We start from the raw sequence: 14,603 nt of genomic DNA on the forward strand, positions 1-14,603 counted from the left end.
CGCGCCACTGGCACAAAGCGACCCTAAAGCCGGTTTAGCCCTGCCGGATTGCCCCCAGGGGAGAGGATTGCGCGGGTGGGGCAGAGCTCCTGTGCCACCCCTAGTCCCTTCCTGGGGCGAGTTCAGGGAGGATGGCCAGGGGAAGGGATGCGTGGCTGGGGTATCCCTATAGTTCAGCAACCGCATAACTGGGGTCTGAGGGAGAGTAAAGGACATTTTAAATACCCTTTCTTCTCCCTCCCGCCCGCACCCCCTCCAAAATAAGATCCCGGATCGGATCAGATCAACTCCAAACTGAGGAAGTTTAGATCTGAATTTGGGATGTGAGTTCATCTTAAAATGGAATCAATTAATTGTGCGAGTTAAGTTCCTGGAGTACTCAATGTCTTCATTTCATGTGTAGCTCGCTCTAGCCATCCCAATATCCACACCACTTGAAGGGTTTGAGGATTTAGGTTTCCTGATCTTCATTAGTGGGATGGGATTCAGAAGACCTGGGTTTAATTCATGGCTCTGCAACTGGCCTCTTATTAGGTGACCATGGAGCAGTCAAGACCCTCCGCCTGCCTTGGTTTCCCCAGTGGTTAAATGAGGATAATTGACCTCTTTTTAAAACTTCCTTGAGATCTAAAACTGAAGAGTGCTGTAGAAAACTTGGCATTAGTATTATGGTTATTTATATAGTGTGACTGTCTCCAATTAAGTGTCACAGAGCATTTTAGTTTGTATTTAAACTAGTTTAGATTGAACCTAGAATGCCAACTTGCTTTTGTGGTTTACCTGAGCAGAAAATGAAAGGCCAGTAAATGTGGCTCATGAATATCTCAGGGTGTGATTTCAGAAGGAGAAACAAAATGAGAAGGAAGACTCAGGCCATGTCTACACTACAAAATTATGTTGACCTATCTTACATCAGCATACAGCCACAGCAGTTATTAAATTGTTTTTGTCAGCGGTGAGTGTCCTTACCAGGAGTGCTTGTATCAATTGTATTGTCAGTATGGGGCATATTGGGATAGGTCCTGAAAGCCAGTAACAGTCTGTGTAAGTAATGCAGTGTCCACACTGTCATTGTGTCCACCTCATTACATCAACCTTGACTCTACACCACTCAGGGAGGTGGTATTACTAGATGAGCATAGTGAGGCACTTATATCAGCAGGAGCCAAATTTAAGAGAAGACACTTTCACCACTAGGTTGAGACAAGACAGCTTACATCAATCTAACCGTGTAATGTAGACCAGGCCTTAGTCACAACGCCAGTACACGGTGGTAGGTTTGCATTTAGTTAAAGCCTCAGACCTGCCCCAATAGAAAGTCATTAGTTAACCTTAGGGGAGGGAATCTTCTACCTCAAGGACATTTGGTTAGCTTTTCACCTGTGACACCTATAAGGCCTAGATTGACAGGAAGGAAAGCTCAGCTTCCCAAAAGTAATCTAACAAAGTTCCTGAATTGTATTAAAGTGAAAGTCAGTATTTTGGACCTGCACTACCTTTGACTGAGAGTCTGTCAAGTGTGTATTAGTGTTAGAGATTCTATTGTTTGAATATTGCAAAGAATTTGCTGCCACAGTCCTTTATGAAAAAAAGTGACTGGTTTTATACATAAAAGTTTAATAAAATGCATAGCTTCAATTCCAGTTATATGGATTTCACAGGGTTCACTCTAAAGAAACACAGCAATATAAAAACCTCTTAATCTGATTTTACAAAGTTTTTAAACCTAAAACCTCAGTTTCTACTAATTCCAACTTGAAATTGAGTCCTTAATTCTGCATATTCTTTATTTCCAAGTATTCAGACTAATGTGCACACATTATTGATTATTCATGAAGGTATGTTAATAAATATTTCTGCATTAATCATGCATAAATAGTTTTTAGGGGAACAATTTTTTCATGAATATAAACAGAATAATTTTAACACTCACTTTTGGGATGCAAGAGTGTGAGAACTACAAAGTGAAGCAATTCTTGCACCCACACTGCAACTGCGAGGATATTCTTATAACATATTACTACTTTGCATGCATATAGTATATTCTTCAGAGGAATCCAAAGCACTTTAACAACAGTAATGAATTCAGCCCCACAGTAGCCCTGTGAGTTAGGGCACTATGACCCATTTTACAAATGAGAAGAGTGAGCGACAGGGAAGTTCAGTAGCTTGTCAAAGGTCCCATTACAAATTTGTGGCATGGTTCAGAACAGAACCCAGTCATGTGCTTTATCAACAAGACTGTTCTTCCTCTTCAATGGTATGCATGTTATCTGATAAAAAGCCATCTCACATGCATAAAAATAGTTTGAAAGCAGGTGTTTCAGCCATATGTGAGGTCCGGAAAGAGCCACCACTTTTGAAGGTGTCTAGGCCATTGAAATGAGCAAGTTAAAGAAGAACTAACTTGGTTCTCCCTTTGAACGGTTCATATATCCACATGTGTGTCTTTAAAAATGGTGCCCAAGTGATCCTTTGTGAGTCTTGTTTAAGTTGACCACTTAAGGGCCTGACTGTACCTGACTCAGACCTAGGAAGGTAGGAGGGAAACACATGCTACACTCACTGAATGGGTGATAGAGACGGTGCTGTAGTGTATACTGCTTGGGAGCTGCAGGAGGAATTCCAATTGCAGTACTTACAATAGTGAAGAGCATGGCTTAAAAGCCACAGTCCTGCCACAAATGATTAACCCTTTTCCAAGAAAGCTTTTTAAAAGATATTAGGTCTGATCCTGCTCCCATCGAAGTCAATGGGAATTTTGTCTTTGTCTTTAACAGAAGTAGCATCAGATCCAACATCTGCTGTATTTTTAGACACAGATGCATATGCTGCATTCAAAAAGTGGGCCTGATTCACCATACCGTTACTCCAGTTTTGCTGCAGTAACTGTTGAAATCAGCTCCAGTGAAGTAGCATTGTGCCCACAAGACATATATTTGCACATGAAAATGATTATGTACATGGGTGGATATATTTTGCAGTGTCGCCTATGTATAATGAATATGAAATGGAACAGTTTCGTTTTTCTTATATTACCCATATGAATTCTTTGGATAAGCTCTTTAGTAAAAGCCAATCTACAATCAATGATTGACACAAGATCATTGCATTTCTTCTGCATTGTAGGGATATGGGTGATAATATCTCAAGGACGAGGAATATTTGCCCTCCATACTTGTAGAGTATGTAGACAATAGAATCAATAACATAAGTTCCTGTAGTTGTGCAGAACAAAATTAAGCCAGTTCCAAATCTTAGTAATGCATTACTTAGAATACAGTGATGATGATTGCAAGTGAGCCTCGTGTCCCAAAGAATACTGTGCAGCATGTAGTGATGAAAGTATGAAGGTAATGATGTACAATACAATTAATAGCCAGGTGTGCAGAACTGGTGAATCAGGTCACAGAACTCCCACTGAGATTTTCTTGATAATCAAAATTAAACACAGCTGTCTGAACCTGTCAAAATGCTTCATTTTTTTTCTCATTTGAGAGCTGATTTCAGATCAATCATATTGGTATAAAAGTTACTCCATTTACATCAGAGCAGTTACTTTGGATTTCCATTAATATAATTGATATCAGAGAGTGATCCTGAAACTCATTTCTGGTTCACACAGTGGTTAAATTAACCTCTGAGTAAAAATGAATGGGTCTTTGGATGTCTGTCATCAATATACAGAAGGCCAAGCTCTGAGTCACATGTGGGTTTGGTATGTTTCTGTAAGCAAATTTTATCTATTCTTCTGCATCTGTAAGGAGGTGTTCCATTTTCATTTCTTGTCATGGAGCTACTTGCATTGCAAACAGTGCCGGCTCCAGCATTTCTGCCGCCCCAAGCAAAACAAAACAAAACAAAACAAAAAACCCCGCAATCGGCGGCGGCGGCAGTTCAGCGGCAGGTCCTTTGCTCCTAGAGGGAGTGAGGGACCTGCCGCCCCCGAATTGCCGCAGGTGCTGCCCCTCTCCCTTGGCCGCCCCAAGCACCTGCTTGTTAAGCTGGTGCCTGGAGCCGGCCCTGATTGCAAAAGGACTCGGCCTAATGATAATGACAGGGAAAAAACTCAAAGTAGTATAAAAATGCATCCCTGGGTTTGTACCAAGATGTGGGCACATGCAAAATGTAATAAAGATAATTTACTGTGGTTTGCTTTTTCCATCAAGAGTGAGAAAACATTAACTTTAATGGGAGCATGGTCAGGGCAGAAATCTTGCCCGAGTAAAAATTCCCATTGGACCAAATTTATTTCTGAAGTAAAAGATTTATCCCTGGTGTAATTTCAGACTCAACAACTTCAATGGGATTTTTGCCAGAGAAAAAGAGACTTTATGTCATTTGCCATTGACTTAATAGGAAAAAAAAAAAAAAACCTAGGACCTTCCTGAGAAGGTCACCATGTTGGCTAAAATATAACTAGAACTGTTGATCCATATTTTGGTGGTGATGCTGTCTTGCAGACTTCAGATGAGTCAGGGATATAGTGCCAATGCTGTAATAGTGAACAGGTGCCTTAAGGCAAGTGTGGTAACTCAAATGATAATGACTCAAAGCTAAATGTGCTACCATAGCTAATCAAAAAAATCAATGGAGAATATGGATTATTGTCCAGAGAGTAGTGAGCACTAAAACACTGTTCTTCTTTCTTTTTACACTGGTATAATCACTTGTACAGGCCAGCAATTTTATTAGGTGTCCTACTTAGGAAGAAACTTGCAGCCATGGAGCACACTTGAGTCTAGTGTCATTGACCTCACTGTTGTTGGGTCAATGTGATAGAGCAGAATTTGGCCCACACTGTAGAAAAATGCTTATTTTTTTCCTTTTATTTTGTTGAAGAAGCAAATCTAAATGTAGGAGGTCAGACTAGATGATTATGATGGTCCCTTCTGTCCTTAAAGTCTATGAGCTTTTACTACATTTTGCCTACACTGAACTCTTGGTATGAAGCAAAGGATATGCTGGGCCGGATCCTCCTCTAGTATAACTCAGTATAGCCCTACTGACTTCAGGGGATATACACCAAGTTACATCAGTTGAGAATCTGGCCCACAGTCTTGAACTCTGAAGTTGTAATGCTTAGTTGATTTGTCCCTTTCATTTGCTTTGGGTCAACTTTGACTTTCACAGAGCAATAGGTGTGTAATTGGGTGGCGTTTTGTAGCACCTTGTGTACACAGAATATGAGTAACACTGTTAAGTCTGAGCATGGGGATGGTTCACCAGTGCAGAGCTCTACTGGATATGGCCTTGGCTGTACCATCAGGTTGGCAAGATCTGACTCTACAGGAACCACCAGTCATCACCTGGGCTTTTCAAAGGGGCCTAAGAGAATTCAATGGAATTCAATGGCAATTAGGTGCTTAACTCCCTTATGCGTCATTGAAAATCCCAACCATCAGGTTTGGGGTATATGTCAATGGGCAATATGCAAAGCTATTATGTAAGAAAGGCTGCACTGAACATGAGCAGGCTCCTCTCTGTAGGCATCGGGGAAAAATATAAGAACCAAAAATCTTGTCTCAATCCATTAATGTTTGTAAATTGCTTTGAGACACTCTAGTAAAGAGTGCAGCAGAAGGGTAGAGTAGTATGCATTTTGTAATACAACGCCTTAGCCATTTTACCACAATGTGCTGTAAACTGGCCATTACCATGCGCTCTCTGTACATCCCATCTCCATGCACTAGCATTTACATAATGTACCATCAAATGGGAGAAAGAGATGGGGTTCTGTTTGCCAGAAACTGTCCTGGCAGAAACCCACTAGTCACACAGGACCCACGGCAAATAAAGAGGTCTCTTAGCCTATTTCTGATTTAATGAGGCAGTCGGCCCCACCAGTCCTTCCATTCATAGAATCATAGAAGATCAGGGTTGGAAGAAACCTCAGGAGGTCATCTAGTCCAACTCTCTGCTCAAAGCAGGACTAACCCCAGTTAAATCATCCCAGTCAGGGTTTTGTCAAGGCAGACCTTAAAAACCTCTAAGGATGGAGATTCCACCACCTCCCTAGGTAACCCATTCCAGTGCTTCACCACTCTCCTAATGCACTAGTTTTTCCTAATATCCAACCTAGACCTCTTCCACTGCAACTTGAGACCATTGCTCCTTGTTCTGTCATCTGCTACCACTGAGAACAGCCTAGCTCCATCTTCTTTGGAACTCAAAGTCCAAGACAATGTATCAAGTCTACATGAATTCTTACATAAATGCAATGTATCTTTTACACACTTACACTCAGAAACCACAATGGTATAGGAATATTAATGGGTGAGGATATGATGTTTGGGTATGAAAACTCCTTTTTGAAGTTTAAAAACCATCATATTTTAGACTTTACACGGATTTAACAAACAAGAAGGAAGAGATGATGGCAGAATCAGTACTGAACACATTTAAGACATTATTTATAATGCTTATCTGCATTATGCATAGAAGCCAGAATTTGGTCCAGTGAGTCTTCGCTGTATTCATAGAACATGCTTTCTCTGGTGGCCAAAAATCTCACTGGTAGTTTTAAAGCAATTTTCATATCCACTGACCTCTAGAGTGGCACCTTGACACAAGCCCTCGAGGCCATAGGCCCAGTTCTCCAGTGCCTTTATAGCTTGTATAATTATTTACACAGGTAGAAGTGGTTGTAAAGAGGCTACCACTCTGATCAGCTACCTCACATTGTACAGGTATAAATGGCTACATAAAGATCAAACCAGTGGCGAATAAGGCCACCATGACTTTTAAAGGAGATCTGTGAGTATTTTAAAGTGAAATAACTGTATGCCAAGTGACTAGATAACCTGAGTGACTGAGATAGTCAGCACAAATTATTTTAAACTTCTTTTTATCTGTTTCATGCCTTCCATCAGAATAGTACTATAATGGAGAAGTGGTAGTGTGGAGCTCTGAAAGCAGCTCGAAAACCCAGATCCTCTGGGTGGTGGCGGGTTCATGCGACATCTGAAAATCCACTGGTTCATTAGCTCCAATCACTGTATTCCCATAGAAATGCACTGTCAGCAAAAGGAGAATTGAGGCCCTAATTTGTATCAGGCTCCTAGTTTTATACCAGTGTAATCCCTCTTATGCCCATGGAGTTTCTCTTTGCACAGTGGCAGAAATCAGGAAACTCAGGCTCAAGCCATTCTAAAATTGTATTTCTGATTCTGTTACAAATACAGCAGTTATTGTAAGGACACAGGTTGCAATAAATTCTGAGTTTGCTTAAATATAAAGGACCATTTTATTCCCTGGTGTAAATCTGTTGAAGTCAATGCAGTGACATCAGGGATGAATTTGGCTTAATGTTTCTTAGAGTCATGCCCCACTATACAGAATGTTTTATTAATCTGTGCATATAAAGCTGGTTTAAAAGCTGAGCAGTTGCTAGGCATTTAGAATTAGTTAATAAATCTGATACAGTTGGAGTCTAAAGTATGTGAACAGTGATAGAGTAATACTTGTTAACTGCAAGTCAGGGATTAGTTTGTAAGGGAGCGGAGGCGGGGAAGGAAAAAAAGGTATGCACCTTGGCTGGGATTGGAATTTACTGACCATTTAGAGCCAGGAAACAAAGGTGTTGGTTTCTTTTTGGTGGCCTCAGAGGAGGGCATTAGTAAATGAGGGGACTTCCCTGGCTTCCCATCCTCAAAACATTATTTTGCAGTCAAGTGTTACTTTGTCTCACATGCTTCAGACTCCAACTGTATCATATTTAACTAACACTAAACACCTAGCAACAGCTCAGCTTTAAATCATTTTTTTGCATATTTCTCCTTGTTGTTTGCATGCTCATTTGCTAAAAATGTGGACCACAGTATTTAATTCAGACTGCCTCTTGGCGAGCTTCTTATGGCTTCCTACGCTGCACTGCAACTAGGAATTTCATAATTGCCATACAGCAGTGATATACTTAAGAGTTCAATATAAAATAAGGATGACATATAATTGTGTAGGTTATTGTTTTTCATCTACTTAGACTAAGACCAGCCAACCAAAAATGGATTAAGGTTATAAAGCCCTGTTGTGTAAGTGTAGGAGCTTTACTCCTACTGTTTGCCAGTGTAGGGACTTGGCCCTAGGACTGCAGCAATAAACTTCTTGAAGTGTCTCCATTTCCTACTCCAGCCCATGGACCGGGCACCAGTAAAATGGGGGAGTACAGGGCTACAAGCTGCACCCTTTTAAAGGGTGAAGAAGTAGCTGTGCTGTTATTCTGCTCTTGACTCTTCACTCTCTTTTATGTCATTGGGATTCCACTGAAGTCAATGAAGTCACACCATCATAAAGTTGGTTTAATAGTACAGAATCAGTCCAAATGTGTCAAAATATTGTGCTTTGTAATTTGGGTTCTTTCTCTCCTTCCAAGCCTCTGCTTTGAATATGGTAAGATGGGAGGGCTTGAATCGAGCACTCAGTTTCCACTAGGGCTCCAACCATCGCTAGTACTTTTGGAGTTCAGTTGTTGTGGGCACTGGGCAGGAGTGGGAAACTTTTGAAAATTTCTGTAATTTAGACAAGGCCTTAAAAAGGTGTTTAAAAAAATACAGTTTTATTAGAGATAGTTGTAACTTATGTTGGACTATATTATAAGGTCTTCTAGTGAATATTGGACGACACTGGAGCTATTTCAATTAGAGCTGGTTGGGAACTGAAAATTTTGTTCCACGAGCAATTCCAACATTTTACATGTCCCCCCCCCCCATTGTAAATCTGAATGAAATGTCAAATTTCAATCTAAACACTGTTTCATTTTAACTTTTTATTTAATATAAAAGAATTTGAAAAAAAATAATCAGTGTCTTTATCTTATTTAAATGCTTCATTTCTATTTTTATTTAGACAGAATTTCATTGAAAATTACATGGTCCTGTGGAACATTTAGATTTCAATGGATAGAATTTTTCTGATTGGGGGGAAAAAAAACATTGTCAGAAAATTTTTAACCAGTTCTAAAAATTCTATAAAGAAATAAACTCTTGTGCAAGTGGTGTCTACTAGACAATGACATGTGATCTTTGTGATAATCAGACATATACTTAGCAATGTATTAATATTGGAAGCTTCTGGTAAAATATTCTAGCGGTTGTAGAAATAACATGGAATCATAACTTGCTAGCCAAGGCAAAAATTATGCTTTTTCAATCAACACATGGGACTACGGACTCTTAAAAACTGGATTTTGTTTGCCTGTGGAATGAGACCAATTGTCAGAAAATGAGAAAGTTCACATGTCCCAGATTTAAAAGATTAGTACATTGGTATGGCAGATGCTTTATGAGCATTTTACTTATAAGATTAGTGACAAAAGTTGAAGAATTTTCAATTGGTTTTGTAAAAGTGTGTTGCTTGTCTGTAGTTATTTTTTGTGTGGTATTGTATCATTGTTAAAATAAATAATGACCAGAAATAGTTCCATTTATAGTGCATGTGCTTTCCAAGGATTTTATACTTAAAGTTGAGAGTGAGGAAAATTCAGCAAAGCCAGTGGTTTCACTGGTCCTTATAAGTCTTCTTCTAGCCTGTGTAACTGGCTAATTGTGTTCTGGAGTAACATACAAGCCAGGAAATAGGAGGCATGGGCAACGGATACTCCAATACACACAAGAGTAAGTCACATATACTAAAGGGAAAAAATTAGTCTGTATTATTATTGCCAAGGAAGAAAGCTATAACATGCAATTTACAGGCAGAGTATTTATCCAGAGTAAGTAATCTGATTAAGTTACTTTATTTTAAAGGGAAGGGCTGATTTCCTTTAACTCTGTCTCTTCTTGTCTTCATCAATGGTGAGATGGTTTCAGTCCAACACTTAGAATAATAGAAGATTAGGGTTGGAAGAGACCTCAGGAGGTCATCTAGTCCAACCCCCTGCTGAAAGCAGGACCAACCCCAACTAAATCATCCCAGCCAGGGCTTTGTCAAGCTGGCCCTTTAAAACCTCTAAGGATGGAAATTTCACCACCTCCCTAGGTAACCCATTCCAGTGCTTCACCACCCTCCTAGTGAAATAGTTTTCCCTAATATCCAACCTAGCTTCTTTTCCACTTGCTTCTTTTAGTTTTTATGATACAACATACCCAAATAAGTGTTTAGAAATAGATTTTAAGTCACTACTAGGGCCATAGTCTACAATGATCAGGTAAATAAGGAAATGCTATTTCCTTTTAATCACTGTTAAAAGGCAGATACAGGGATGCTCTGTTACAAGAGTCATCACAGTAGTGTCAGGTGGTTTTAACATAGATTGTTAAACCACATGTACCATAGACATCTCTTCATGGCTTGGCAACATTTATTATGATTATGCCTATGTGCCACATATCTACCTTGTACTTACAAGTGACCTGCAAAGGAGGGGGGAAAGGTGGTTTTGTGCCCCTTTCTACTTTTTTATGATGGAAGGCCAGAATGTTTTTTCTTTCTCCCCAGTTTGGTTTTTACTTTAAAAATTCAGGTCCCATCTATCCTATTTTTCCTGGAAAATTCTATGGACAGCTGGTCAGTTTGATATCCAGACTAGACAACAGGGAGATCTCCACAAAGCCATAAGATTTGGAGCCCTCCCTCACTGAAGACCTCTACAAGGAATGGGAAGTTAAGTGCAGATCTCAGTGATCTGTGGATATGAGTTATGGCTGGCAAGTTGTCCCAGGGCCCAAAGGCACTCATATCCACAGATCCATCTGGAGGTGGCCTTACCAGATGGAGGACAATGAGGAGTATTTAACTTTGGGGACTGTGCTTTGACTGGACAAGAGATATCCTAAGGGAGTTTGCTCAAGCTGGGTAGGAGAAGATACTTCCAACTCCTATCTGATGATGGGGTGTGTGTGGGGGGGAGGGGGAGAATCAAGGGGTAGGGGGCTTGGTAGGAGAGTGCAAAATTCTCAATCACAGGATGAAGAAGCCACACAAAGCATTAAAGGATTAAAAAATACAATGGAAAGATGCACAAGAAGTTTGGGCAGGAGAAAGGAAGGGAATGGACTGGCCAACGTTAGAGAAGAAGAGCTGGGGGATAGAAGGCACCATGTTTCAGAACACAAACCATGCACAGGAACAGAAGGTCTCTGGCCAGGCCTAAGAGATCTGACCCCTGGATTGGAATACTGTGATGTGGTGAGGAAACTGAGGCAGGAGAAATGCCTGTAGGGTTTACTTTTTGTATAGATCAGTGTATTTTGTGTGTGTGATTAAATAAAGAGCAATAATTTGTTATATGCTGCACCTACCATGTGGTCCCTTGAAGATGTAAAGCAGGAGGCTCACACCGTGGGTGGGATTCTGGGAAAGGATGTGTTTTAGCTACAGGAGAGTCTGAGGAGTCAGCACTGGTTGCAGGTGCTTGTTGCTTTCAGGATGGGTGCTGGATAGAGGATCTGAACCCCAAGAGTGTGCCTAGGGACCCCAAGAGGGAAAGTGGCTAGAATCTGTTCAGACTCTGCAGGGCAGGGAAGGGGCTTAACACCTGGGAACTCAACTTTTGAATCCCATCCCAGCAATCTGATGAGCAGGGATAGCGTAACATTCTGGGGTGCAATCCAGACCAGTGAGGGATTGTGTCACCACCTGCCTTGTAACCCCACATGCCTCAAAATATTCTGTTGCTGTGGATCTCTTGACTAGATGCTTCCAGCCAGCAGACAAGCATGAAGTATCTTGAGTGTCTGTGTGCTGTGCAGCTGGGTTGCCACTTTGACCCAAGCAGCCTGCCTACAACACAACAGCCCCACTCTAGTCTTTATCATCAGTCACCATAGGCAGGGGTGGCCTCAGCACACTCCCAGTTCTGAATTTCCCCCAAACCGTGTATTCTGCTGTTTCTAGCCCTCTCCTGGAACATTTAGAGCGCTATTAAGGTCGTTCCTTTAAAGTTACAGTACCTAGCAGCTTGCTTCACTAAGTAGAGTTAACAGTCACTTTAAATCAAACAGCACTGGTAGTGTGACCAGATCACAACATTAAAATATCGGGACACATTGGGGTGCCATCAGCCCCACCCACAGTCCACCCTGCTCCTCCGAGGCTCTGCCCCCACTCTGCCCCAGGTCCCGCCCCTTCCCCCACTCGGCGCTTCCTCATCCCCCCAGCCCCCTGCTGGATTGCTGCGTCCCTCCTCAGTCTCCCACCCACCACTCACCTCCTCAGCCCCCTGCCTGCCCGCCACTCACTCGCCTCTTCACCCCCCCGCCTGCCACTCACCCCTACGATGCCGACTTCCCCTCTGCTGGGTGGGTGCTCGCCCACCCCTCACCTCTTCCTGCACAAGCATCCGTCCTCGCTCCACCCCCATTCCACCCCCTTCCCCCAAGTCCCTGCTCCTGCCCTGCCTCTTCTCCACCTCCTTCCCTGAGCGCGCCACATCCCCGCTCCTCCCCCCTCCCTCCTGGAAAGTGCTAAGCACCACCAAACAGCTGTTAGGTGGCGGGAAGCGCTGGGAGGAAGGAGGAGCAGGGACGCAGTGAGCTGGGGGGGGAGGGGGAGAGAAGGAGGTGAGGAGGGGGGAGCTTGGCTGCAATTTTTCCCCATGGGTGCTCCCTCCTGCTCGCTTCCTTACCTGAATATCAGGACAAATGGCATCCCAATTGTACATTGATCCGGATGTGGGACAAAGGGTTAAATATCAGGACAGTCCCAATTTTATCGGGACATCTGGTCACTCTAAGCACTGGGTTGGTTTAGATTAAAAGTAAAACACATTTACTAATAAAAGGAGATAGGATTTTAAGTGAGTTCAAGTATGTAGGATAGAGTTAGAAATGGTTACAAGCAAATAAAAGTGATAAACATTTTCTAGAGGCTAAGACTTAACAAAACAAGCTGGAGCCTTTGTTCAAGGTAGTTTTCTTACCAGTCTACCTTCCAGCAAGATGGCGGACCACCACTCAAGTCAGGATCTCCCACAAAGTCCAAAGTGCTTTGTTTTTTTGTTTTAGGTGAAAGGTAACATGGGGTTCTCTGTCCCTCTGTTTATAGTCCAATGAGCCTTTGAAATTGATTCTTCTTATACTTAACCCACAAAGTAAAGTTCATTCAAGCTGTGAGGAAGGTGACACGGAATCTCCTGGGGAAGGAAGTTTCATGCTCATCTCATTCCCCACTGGTGTTTGCTAAAGTGCAAATAGATTTGCTTCCTGAAGTCTCCTCCCCCTGCTGTCTTGATGGTCCTGTTTACCATCTATGTACCTCACATTCCCATTGTCTCTGAATGTACATTGGAGCTGCCTTCCAGGTGGCAAAACCACATTCCTTTGTCTAGGATGGGGTAACTTTAGCCCTGTCTCACAGACACACTTTGACAACATCATTCCCAATATGTTTGTAATTTTGAGTTTGTCCTCTATACCTACACCACACAACAATCTTGATAATCAGTACGTTATTTGCTTTCTATTGATCGCTTACATGACATCCTTTTGATACAGCTATGACATTACTGAGCTGGGGTACACTGGACTGGTCAGGCCAGCTAAAACTCACTACCAGATAGCAGTGAACCGCTGGCCCTCTCACACTGGGATGCTGTTAGGATTATAGGGGGCTTGACCAGATCTGTGAAGCGCAGCTCCTGGAGTCATGTGATTACATGAGAATCAGTTTTCAAATTTTAAAAAAGTGTGTTTCTAGCCCTCATGGTTGTGGAGGAAAGTTGAAAACTGTTGCTCCTAAAGTCTCAAAAACCAGAGGGCAAATACAGAAAACCTGGAAGTATTGGCTTAAAACTCATGATGTGAGATTTTAAACTAATCTCATGAGTTTGGAACCGGATTTAAGATTTTTGAATGCTTGGGTTGGACAATACTGCATTCTCAGCAAGGGCCAAGGACTGAACCAGGAGCGTTACGTCAGATAAATTTGAGAGAGAGGCAAAGTTGCATGAGCATATAGAACATTTTATGTGATTATATTAGATCCTGCAAAGCCAAGGGAGAGGGGAGGCAAAAGTGAAGCATATAGACTTCTGAAATGTCGGGGGGTGAGGGTGAGGGGGGAGAAGAAGCAAACCAAGTTCTTGGTGGTGGGAGGACAACTGCCCCCCTTGCCCGACAGCAAACGATTTTGCTGCCTGGAACCTGAATTACTATCCACCCTTACATGTGTTCCACCAGACAAAAACTAAGGCATGTAGATACTGCAAACTTCCCCACTCTACGTCATCTCTGTCTCTGCTACACCTGCTCTTAGACAGCATTTTGGTCAGCACAGGTCTCAACTCTTCCCCTTTCACTCAAAATACACTGTGGCCTAGATTCTGCCATCTTTTTCAGGTTGAGTAAATCTGGTCCTAGACGAACAAATATAGGGGTGAGAAAATAAAAAGGCAGTTGCTCTTGTTACATGGTAAAGATTTAAACCCTGTTTGTAGTAAAAGTTATGTTAATAATGAAGTAAGTTCAGTTTGATTAGAATGTGGCTACATCCAAAACCTGCTGTGGGCTGTAGTTTGTGCCTGATTCAAAAGGATACATGAATTCTTGCATGGAAATATACATGCATCCAATGTAGTCAGGTCTGCAAATCAGGTAACATTTAGATTTCTAACCATATCTGCCCCTGCAAGTTATTGTTCTGGCAATTTTGTGAATGCAAAAAATAGT

This window comes from Emys orbicularis, chromosome 2 (genome assembly GCF_028017835.1).
Source record: "Emys orbicularis isolate rEmyOrb1 chromosome 2, rEmyOrb1.hap1, whole genome shotgun sequence".
In the NCBI taxonomy this organism is placed as follows: domain Eukaryota; kingdom Metazoa; phylum Chordata; order Testudines; family Emydidae; genus Emys; species Emys orbicularis.